This window comes from Selaginella moellendorffii, unplaced genomic scaffold (genome assembly GCF_000143415.4).
Source record: "Selaginella moellendorffii unplaced genomic scaffold, v1.0 SELMOscaffold_38, whole genome shotgun sequence".
In the NCBI taxonomy this organism is placed as follows: domain Eukaryota; kingdom Viridiplantae; phylum Streptophyta; class Lycopodiopsida; order Selaginellales; family Selaginellaceae; genus Selaginella; species Selaginella moellendorffii.
In genome coordinates this window covers 846,011-858,114 of record NW_003314299.1, presented here as the reverse complement: position 1 = coordinate 858,114, position 12,104 = coordinate 846,011, and positions in this window count along the sequence as shown.

The window sequence follows — 12,104 nt, the reverse complement described above, 5'->3', positions numbered from 1 at the left end:
CTGGAACACTAATGTGTCGTTCTTTGTCATCTCGAAACTTCTCTTGAATGCACTTCCAAAATGCCAGCCACCTATGGTTTCCATCGATCACCCAAAAGAGCTTTCCAATGAACCCTGCTGTCTCCACATGTTGTCCTAAGAATCCATCAAACTCACGAGACTTTCGCAGCCATATAGGATCCCATTTTTCCTCAAGTTCAGTAGTCACTGACTCTGTCCGGCCGGTTCCAGGGAAAGTTGGTGAAACGATGAAGGTACCAGCTGTGCTCCCAAACCCGACCTCGGCAAAGGAGCTGTAGATAGCCATGTTGAGGTCGTAAGCTGAGCGCACCCAATGGCTTTGAACCAATCGGCACAAAGGAACTAGAAATCGATGAGGGCCATTCCACGCCATTTCCTGTAACACTTTACTGACTGTCCGTTCTTGAGCTTGGATAATTGTGTCCCGAACACGATCATTCAAGATGGTGTCAGAATCATGCATGCATAATCCCTCACCACCATTAGCTCCCCCTGCACCACCAGCCTGAGGAGCAGTAGGAGCAGCTACCATGCCCCCAGTAGCCTCTGTAGTAGATCCACCTACAACGCTACCAATAACGTCCTCAGCTGGTTCATTGACTTGGCCGCGAGCAGCCTCAGCAACCGAAGGCATAGCACCCCCACCACCGCCAACATCAGATGCAAGTACCCCACCACCAGTACCCGTAGCCTCAAGAGCACCAGTACCAACAGCCTCACTAACACTAACATCGATTTGAGTGTTCATCTCAACATCCACGTCATTGTTATACTCATCGTTGCCTCCAGCATGACTAGCCGAAACTTCATTGGATACTTGAGATGAATCTCCACTCAATCGGCCAAGCCCACAGCGATCAAGGCGGCTGCCTTTTCCTGGAGATCGAGACCATTGAGGTTGGCCTCGGCGCTTCCTCTAAAATAAAAAACAAAACTATTAAAACATCTAACTTGTAATGTAAAGCAAACCTGTGGCATTTGAAGTTCAAGTCCCTTGTTGGAAGTTTCAAGCAGTCAAGCTTGATTTATATCTGCTCTCACAAGAAAAGTTTGTAAGTAAAAGATGTGAAAAATAGATTGTAAACTACAAGAAATGCAAAGGAAAAAAACATAAGTCACTGGGAGAGGTTGGTTCGCGCGAGAACTGACCTCACCCTACCTCTCAAGAAAAAGGAAAAACACAACAAGAATACGGGAGAGGTCGGTTCGCGCAAGAACCGACATCTTCCACCCTCTAATTTTCAATGAAATGCCCCCATCAAGTCAATGAAATTAAAAAAAAAAACCTTGAAGATGTTGGTTCGCACAAGAACCGACATTTCAATCTCTCTCTGTTTTCTAAAATATAGAAATCTCACCACTAGAAACATGAAAAAAATCAAGAAAGCTTGCTTCTAGAAAAAATGAAGGTGGGGAGACGTCGGTTCGCGCGCGAACCGATCTTTCCCACCCCTTCAACAAGGAAAAAAAAAAAAACACGAGGTAGAGATGGGCAAAAAGCTAAACAGAAAATGAAATAGAATGCTAGGAGATGTTGGTTCGCACAAGAACCGACATCTCTATCCCTCAAGAGAAAACAAAAGTTGAGAAAATAGAAACTTCTAATGGAAGAAAGAAAGTGAGGAGACGTCGGTTCGCGCGCGAACCGACCTTCTCAAGGAAGCATACCTTGTTTGAGGAGCGTCTTGAAGCACATTGCTTGATTGAAGCGCCTTTCTCTCGCCCTTCCCTGCTCAAGCGCGCTTTTCTTTCGCCCTTTGCTGCTCAAACCCTAGGCGTAAAACCCTAAAAATCAACGGACGCGATCAACAGTCACGATCAATGGCCATGATTTTCATTTTCTTTGATGGTGATCAATAGACACAATCATTCAATGCTTTAGATATTAAGATATGTATAATTGATTGTGAGAGGAATAATAATGTTGAAATGAATGTGGTTATGAGTGAAAAGCGCCAATCAATCACAAAAGTTGTAACATTGATTTTTTGTTCTCCCTCTCATCTCCATGCTCTCTTCCCTTCAAGAGAGTTTCATTCTTTTGTGACGAGTGAGAGAGACTCAAGCTTGAAAAGGTTGGTTCGTGCGCGGAAAAACCAAACCGTGCGCGGAAAGGTATATTTAGCCTACAAGCACATCTATTACATTTTTATGCAGGAACTAAACCAAGATCCTAAGATTGACCATCACATCCACCAGGCAAGCCTTACAGTTGCGGAGCTTGAGAAGTGTTTTTAGATTGCTTTTAGTGTTCGGATCTATATTTATATTTGTATTTTATTGGTCGAATTTACTTGGAAATATAGATTAAATCAAAATTTGAAAAATGGAAAGATGTTGGTTCGGGACGAACCAATGTTTTTCTTGTGTTTGAGAAGCCGTGAGCTCAGCTCATGAGCTCAGCTCGTGAGCTCATGAGCTCAAAACCTACCCGGGCTCACCTCGTTTATCCGTCCAACACTGCCTTGGCTTTTGCTAAGTTCCCCTGCCAAGGTTCCCACCTATGGTACCAGCTCCTACTTGGTTCTACTTAGTTTCAGCTACTCACTACATGAGCAACGGAGTGTTAGCCATCCATCCACAGATTCCCAAATCTCTCCCAATCCCCCTCCCCGGGTTAGACTGGACTTAAGGTTCAGCTACACTCCCCACAAGCACAAGTAGCCAAGCACACCAAGCTTCCAGGTTCCTAACATCCCTTGGTACCACAAGACTTGATCATAGGACCCTCTAAATCCCAAGTCTTGGGTGCAACACTTACTTCGGGACGCCGGGGCGAAACACCGTGGCCTAACAGCCCGGTATGGGTACCTTTACCCCCCCACTTCCATCCCGAAGGGAAGGTCCAAGCCCCTAGGAAGGGCGAGGACCAATGAGCCGCATAGTACTCAGGTGGGACACCACTCCATATGAGCCGGGAGCACCGCAGTCAGTTTCCCTTTTGGGAGTGGGAGCTACTCTTGAGCACTTCCTTGGATGGCCCCTCCAGCACCAGCCAAGTCCATGCTCACTCCCACCCAAGGCCCCTCGGTCCCAGTCTCAACCTCAAGTCAGTTTGGAAACCCCACTGGAGAGTTCCTTCAAAACTAGTTCCTGGACCTCACTATCCCTACTATACTTTTGGAACCCCCTACAGTCCCTACCCGGACTTGGTCTCAGACTCGATCTCGGACCCGACTTCGGACTCGGTCTCGGACTCGATCTCGGACCCGATCTTGGACTCGACCTCGGACTTGGTCTTGGACCCAATTTGGATCTCGGACTCTGTCTCGAACTCGGTCTCGATCTCGAACCTGATTTGGATCTCAGACTCTGTCTCAAACTCGGCCTCGAACTCGGTCTCAGACTCGATCCCGGACTCTATCTTGAACTCGGTCTCAGAGTCGGTCTTGGACTCGATCTTCGACTCGGTCCCATCCGATGAACTCTTTGTCATTTTGGTCATGCTTTCGGGGATCCTTTAGCCTACGACACCTCGGCGAGTTGGTTCCTTAATTTCCTAAGTATCTCCGACACCTTGCGTTGCATATATTATGCAACTCCACTTCCCCATCCTATGAAGTTTTCTACTTGAGGGCACACCGGTGTTATTTGTGAAAAAGAAAAATGGATCTATGCATATGTGTATAGACTACCGATTGCTCAACAAGTATACAAAGAAAAACAAATACCCTTTACCAAGGATTGAGGATATATTTGATAGGTTGGGAAAGATGAAATACTTCTTAAGGATCGACATAAGGTCAGGATACTACTAGATTAAGTAGTAGAGGAAGATGTCGAGGAGACAATATATTGGACAAGGTATGGAAGCTTTGAGTTTCTAGTAATGCCCTTTGGGCTATGCAATGCATTAGCAATGTTTTTGGCACTAATGAACCTCATTTTTGTACCCTATCTGAATCATTTCATGGTCGTCTATATTGATGACATCTTGATTTATAGCAAGATGCTAGAGGAGCATGCCAAACACTTGACAAAGGTGTTTGAGAAACTAAGGGAACACCAACTGTATGCTAAAGAGAGCAAATATGACTTTGCTTAATAAAAGGTAAAGTTTTTTAGGCATGTGGTGGGCAAGGACGGGCTCAAGGTGAACCCTGAGAAGGTTTAAGCCATTCATGAATGGGAACAACCATCAAATGTACACGAGTTAAGAGCATTTTTAGAGCTATGGAACTACTATCAAAAGTTTATCAAACACTATTCGAGGCCCTACCTTTAACAAACCAAACGGGAAAAGGGAAGATGGTAATCATGCTATTCACCATACACAAGCAGATATATTGCTTCGTAAACTGCAAGAAAGCTCGGAATGCGAGACAACATTTGTCCACATCAAAAGGAAGTTGAAGAAGGCTCCCGTATTGGCATTACTAGACTTTGGTAAAGACTTTGAAGTAGAAACAGATGCTTCAGACTTTGCATTGGGCGTAATGTTAAAGTAAGACAACCATCCAATAACATTCTTCTCACAAAAGTTGGACAAAGCTTAGCGAAAGTGGCCTACCCACGAGAAGGAATTGTTTGCAGTGGTTAAGGCACTTAAGGAGTGGCGACATTACCTTGGGAGACACTTCAAAGTTTACACAGATAATGTGCCAACGAAACACTTCTTGTCACAACCCAACTTGAGAGGGAAATAAAGTCGGTGGGTTAATGCTTTGGCTGAGTTTGATTGCGAAATTCTGTATAAACCTGGGAAGAGCAACATCGTGGCAGATGCTCTAAGTCAAAAAACGAGCTTGAAGTTGGTGATATCCAGCACAACATCAACCTTTTGGGATGATGTGTGGACATCATATGAGAATGACGATTTAGCACAAGAAGTGTTGCTAAGGAACCAAGAGGTGCAAGAAGCTCAACAAAGAGGTAAGCTACCAACGGAAGATAAAATAGGTTATGTGAAACACATTGGACTCATCTATTATAAATAAACAAGGTATATGTTCCAGAAAGGGAACTAAGGAAGGTAATTTTGGAAGAGTGTCATGATAGACCTTTTGCGGGACACGATAGAGTGCCCAAGACTGTGTGCTTACTCAAGAGGAAGTATCACTGGCCAGATATGGCTAAAAACGTCCAAGACTATGTAAAGACATGTCCAACATGTCAGTAGGTCAAAGTCATGACTAAAGTTTGTGGGGGCTTATTATAAAGCATTCTAATTTCAGATCGTCCATGGAAATGTCTTACGATGGACTTCATCATAGGACTCCCCCCAAGTGAAGGGTTTGATGTGATATTCATGGTGGTGGACTGATTTTCGAAGATGGCACATTTCATACCCACCACAACGAAAGTGGATGCGGAAGATGTGGCGAAGTTGTTCTTCAAACAAGTGGTTCAAGTGTAAGGAAGGCCAAAAGAGATTATCTCAGATCAAGATAAAATCTTCACTAGTAGGTTCTAGAAAACTCTCCTAAAACAGTATTACACCAAGTTAAAATTTAGTACAGCCTATCACCTATAAACAGGTATTGGGTATTAAGTCAAGTTTGATGGCACTAACACTTCTTGACAGACGGACAAACAAAAGGGTGAATAGGCAGCTAAAGGATTATTTGTGATCCTATGTCTCCAGAGACTAAATTGATTAGGTAAGTCATTTGGGACTTGTGGAAATATGTTATAACAACTCACCACACTCGAGCATCGGGGTGAGTCTATGGGAAGTCATCAATGGGCGAGCTGTTGAAGGTCCTGTGGAACTCGGCATGGCCAAGTATCATGGAGAGTTACTTGCAATGGAGACATTCACGGCGGAAAGATTTAACATTTGGAATCTAGTGAGGGATTCCTTGGAACGGGCTCAACAAAGGCAAACCAAGTATGTGAACCAAAAGCGCCGAGATGTAAAATTTCAACCTAGAGAGAAGGTGTGGCTGAACACCAAGAACCTAAGGCTACCAAATGGGATCAGCCGAAATCTAACCCAAAGGTAAAATGCATGTATTCCTGGAAATGAATTGATCTTGAGTTCCTTCAGCAGATTCACAAGGCCTTACGAAATTGAGGCACGAATTGGTAACGTAGTTTATTGCCTCCGACTTCCTCAAGAGATGGGGAAGATGCACCATGTGTTCCATGTGAACATATTCAAGCCATACTTTGAGGATCTGCTTCGCAAAGACCAAGTAAAACCTTTACTTGCAGTTATCCAAAGGGAAGAGGAACACAAAGTCGAGGCCATTTTTAATGCATGCAAGAGCAAGCGACAAGAGCGCGAGGTGAGGGAGTTCCATGTGAAGTAGAAAGGATTTTTACACTATGAAGCAACATGAGAATCGAAGGAGAACTTAGCGAACGCATAGAATTTAGTGGAGGAAGTTTTGCAAGGTAAAAATCTATATACTTATGCAAAATTCAATTAAAGAATCTATTTTGAGAAATTGAGCAATGTCGTATGTTAGGACCCGAAAGCATGCCAAAGGTAAGCTAATTAGCATGGGTTAGCTAGGTTGACCAGGTGTAGGGAACTACACCCGATTCCCCACATAGTTCTATAGAGGTTGGGTTCGAATCCCAACCCTCTAGTAAAGCAAGGTTAGGTTCAAGTCCCAACCCCATACTAGAGTGTGGTGAGGGGAGGGGTATAGGGACACCTATATTTTGTTGTCATGTGCTCTTGGCCGGTGTAGCACATATGATCATAGAATGAGATTTGGATATATTGTCACTGTGGATCCTTGGAACCTTGAGGGATAAATGGGGATACAATAGATATTAAGGGTTCTCTCATCAAGCAATTACCCCTTTTTCAGTTGGCTTAAGGGGAGAAAGATAAGGTGTGCTATATGTGGTATCGGAGCAAATGGCACGGTTTCGATTCTTATTAATTAGTAGCTACTTAAAAAATTTAATATACCCTTGAGCAAGGTATATTTTTACCCCTAAATTTGAAATTATACATATTGGGCATCTATGCATATGTCCTTCCTTTTGTGTAGAGTATTCACAGACGAAGGTATCCATTGTGGGACTGCAGTATGGGTGGATGACTAGTTGCCTCACATGAAATAGTTAATGTACACAATAGAAGGATTGGTAAATTTAGTGTGGAAATGGAGGTGTTGTTGAAGGAGTTTGGGAATCCATGGATGAATGGCTAATGCTCAATTGCTCGTGCAATGAGTAGCTGAAACTAAATAGGACCAAGTAGGAGTTAGTACAATAGGTAGGAACCTTGGCAAGGGAACTTAACTAAGGCCAAGGTAGTGTTGTTCTGATAAATGTGGTAAGCTAACAAATTGGAAAGGAAAAATTTGTGGTTTACACAGTCACCTTTGGCATATTTCAAAGAACCTCGTCCATCATTTGTTGAAAAATTGCTGGAGTATTGTTCAAATCAAATGGCATCACGAAGAACTCATACAAACCAAATAGTATATGAAAATCAGTCTTAAGAATATCTTCTTTGGCCATTAGTACTTTTTAGTACCCAAAAGCAAGATTTAACTTAGTGAAGTAATGACTTCTCCCCAGATGATCCAAGAGATTAGCAATGTGAGGAAGAGGGCACATATCTGGGACCATCACTTTGTTTAATGGATGATAGTTAATGTAGAAACAAATACTCCTATCAGGCTTCATCACAAGATGAGGTTCACATGCCCAAGGACTCCACAACTTTCGAATAACACCCTTTTCCAACATCTCTTTAACATTTACACATAAAATCTTGATCTTTTTAGGTGACTGACGATGAATAGGAACTTTAATTCGATGAGCATCCCCGGTTGGAATTAGATGATGTGTGGCAATCTTGTGTAAACAACCAAAGAGAACGACTCGAGAGACGATCCATGGGATTCAAATATAGAAGGAAAGGGCCCATGAACAAGAGTGCATCCCCTTTTCCAATCAGTTAAGGGTCTTGGGATATTTGGGGTTAAGCGTCCTTGGGTTTGAATAGTACTGAGTTGGGTGACCTCCTAGGAAGTCCAAATTCAGGAGCTTACATCTTGGCTTTAGACGATAGGTCAAATTCAAAGATATTGGTATACTCCTTCATAAGCCAGTCAACTACTACAACACAAAGACTATCAGAGGAATTAAAAATGGGAAGAGTGGAACAAGACAGAAACATAGGAGGAAGTAGTGGGGAGAAAAAAGTAATAAAAGTAGAAGTAGAAGTAGAAGGACAAAGAGGTATAAAAGTGAAAAGAATGGATGAAACATAAAGAAGTATGAGACAAAGGAGAGAAACCTTAAAGTCACACTTGGCATGATTATACTGCAACTAATCCATACCAAGGATGAGGTCAAAAGTTTAACTCAGCACCACTCACAATGACTGCAATATAAGTTTGAGATCGCCCACATGCACAACTAAGTCTGCCTCATCTTATGCACATGTATGTGTATGGCCGTTGCCATAAAGAATAAAAACTGGCTCCACTGCATAACACAAGTGTAGACGGCAATATGTGGCAACAAGTCGAGCAATAGAAAATAAACTCAAATCTATATTAACCAGCACGAAAAAAATAACAGGAGACCTCTTGTTATAAAAATGAGCTTGAAAAGTAAACACTAAATGAACTAATGTCAAGTGAACCCTTTGATAATACTCTTGAAAGAAAAATGGAAATGTCACTAACTTATTCGCACAAAGTCCCTTTGTTACTCGCATGATTCATTGTTTCCCGAATACATCTCGGTGTCCAAACCTTCCACTATAGCAGCACCAACAAGACGTTATTGACACCAAGGTCTCCACGGAGGCCACCAATTTGGAAAACACTGACAACACCGATAAGTATGACCAACTTCATCACATATACAATAATGAATATCATGACCATGACCATGTCTATGTCCTCGCCCTTATCCTTGGACTTGAGCAATAGCAACATCAACCTCCATTGGAACATGACCATTGCCTACAAAAAGTGGAGCTGAAGGACATATAGTGAAAAGTGGAAGAGGCGACATCTCATAATATTGTGCCAAGTGAAGAGCATTGTCAATAGTGGCTAGAATAAATGCATGCACAAATCCAACAAGATCTTGACGAAGGGTTGGCCACAACATTCCTAACTTGATCCACTTCGATATATTTGGCTTTGCATGAAACAAGAGGCTTTAGAAATAAACACCAAACAGCATCACTAACTCAAATGACTCTTGATGAAGATGATGCAATTGTTGGAAGGCATCATCACAATCATTAACATATCCGAATGCGTGTTTGAAGACGTCTAAAAGAACACTCCAATCCCCACAAGTGGTTGTGCTCAAACCATTGTACCACTATAGTGCCGTCCTTTGGAGACACATGGGAAACTCATGCAAACATCAAACATTATCCCAAGAATGATATATGGCAATCACCACGACGTGATCAAACCAATGGTACATATCATCTCTAGGATTTTTACGAAAGAATTTTAGCCGAACGCAAGGATTGGCACTAAGAGCAGAAGGAGCTGTACCACATGTTATGAATGCTACCATCAACTGAGTTTGGTTGTTCAATTGCAATCACATAGCATCAAGCAATTGCACAACTACTGCTCCGGAGTCAAAGGAGGAGGAAAATTTTCTAAATCATCAAATCCAATCAATAGCATTTGTCTTATAGAGGTAACTATCAAAAGGTTATTTTTTAACCATGTCTTACTATTTAAGGATATTGTTAATTGCTTGGGTGAGATAAGAAGATGTTATGGCATAATGGGTTATTTTTTTAAACACATCTTAGCTAATTTCTATTCTAAAAGCAAATTGCACTTACTTGGGCAAAATAGGATTTTAAAGCATTCTTTATAGGTGTGCAATGGCATTATGGATGAAGGAGTACATTAATATCTATACTCAGGAAAATTAGTGATGTCAAGTTAATCAAGTCAATGGTATCTCCTAATTCCCCACAATACTCAAACTCATTAACTCCAAAAAACTAGTTTCAAGTAGTGAAATTAGCTAAAGCAGTTTTGTACTACAATATATTAGCTTATAGTAATTGGTAGTAAAAATGAACTACAAATACTGTAAGTAATAAGATCCTGCCACCACAAAATTCACTATTTCAAACTTGAGGTTGGTATAAGGAGTGGCTCATTAATTCAAGGTCATTGAAATGTGATAGCATCCATAACATTTTTGTGATGGACTCTTGATGGAATTTGTAAATCATACTTCAAGTTCACACTTGAGCTAAATTCTAAGGCTTAAAAGTTTCTATTTCTTCAAACTCTTAAGAAATGGCTAGATATTTTAACACATTAATCCTAAGCTCTAAACAAGATATAAATGATTGGATATCCCTAATAGGCTTGCAAACTTAAATTGAATACTAAGTTGTGTATGGTGTTAGCCTAAGAGTTTCATATACACTTTCAACCAAGTTATAGTACATGTGATCATGGGATGAAATTTACATATACTTGTAAATAATCAAAGAAATGACCCGAAAAATAGTCCAGGAGTGTTCAAATATAGAAAGAAATAGCCCATGAACAAAAATGCATCCCCTTTTCCAATCAGTTAAATGTCTTGGGGTACTTGGGGTTAAATATTCTTGGGTTTGAATAATACCAAATTATGTGACTTCTCATGAAGTTTAAATTCAAGAACTTATAATACTGTCATATAGATTTTTGGAATATTGAGGGATATATAGGGATAAAATAGTTACTAAAGCTTTTTTATCAAACAATTGCATCTTTTTTAGTTGAGAGATGCTATATGTGGTATAAGAGTAAATGAAATGGGTTCAATTTTTATTAATTAGTGTCTACTTAAAATATAATGAGTAAAATATATTTTTACCCCTAAACATTAAAATTATACATATTGGGCATCCATGAGTGTCTTATAGGGCATTTATGGAAGAAAGTATCTATTGTGGGACTATAGAATTGGTAGATTTAATGTAAAAATAAAGGTGTTAATTCCCTTTTGCAAGTAAGGGCTGTTTGTCGATAATCTTTGAAGGGTTTTCAATTAATTAATAATTAATGAAAACATTAACATCTCTAAAAGGTGGTTCCCTTTGGTTCAATAAAGGTTGTTAATTAATGGTTGATAAGGACATTTGAATAAGGATATATAGGGATAAAGTAGCCACTAAGGACTCTCTTATTTAGCAATTGCCCATTTTTCAATTAGCTTAAAAAGAGAGAGATAGAATATACTAGACAAGTGTATTGTAGTATTGTAGGAAGTAATTGGTTTTATAATATTTTATTCATATGTTTGTAATTGGATTTTGTAACTGTATAAACTCTAGCTTCTAGGATTTGATAGTTTCCTATAAAGAAATACATGTTTATAGTTACTTCCTCAATTTTTCTTTATATCATATTAAAATGGAATACAACAATTGTTATTTTGATACTATTCTAATTTAGTTTTCAATATGACAATTTTGCTAATTGGGCAGTATATACTACATCATTTCTAGTAAAACACTAAGGTAAACCTCTACTGGTTATGAGCTTTGAGGCCTAGGATTGTCTCAATTACTTGGTTTTAGTAAAAATTGGATTGATATATTAGCCACTAATGGGAAATAGACACAACTTGCATTATTATTGGATGATGCAAAAAACTTGATTCCTGCAGGTATTTGTGCATTGCAAGTTAAACTTGGAGTTCTCAATGAAATTCCACCACAAGATGATTGCTTCCCTGTTAATTTTGGACAAGCTATTTATTTTCCTAGATAGTTTTTCATAGTGAGAAACCAATTTGAGATATGTTTTACCTCCTAATTGGGCATGTTTATCTTTGTTCTTTGTTTGACTTGGGTTTGAGACCAAACTTTATACCATGCTAGATGGTGGAGTACTTATATCCATAAAGTTTATGTCCAGAAGAAGTGTCATAAATTCAAAGGTTAAACCTTCAATTTTCTTGGGATATTTAGAAGGTATGAAAGAATATGATTATTCTCTAAAGAGTAAGACTCTATTGGAAAGATGGGATGTGCTCTTTGATAAGAGTAGTTGTACTAGGATTGCATTGAAGTTCCTACTCCTACTTTTGTGGAACTCCAAAGGGTAGACACACTTAACTCCTCAAAATTCTCTTGTTGCCTCTTGCTCCTGGTGGTGGTAATGTGGTTCTTACCTTCT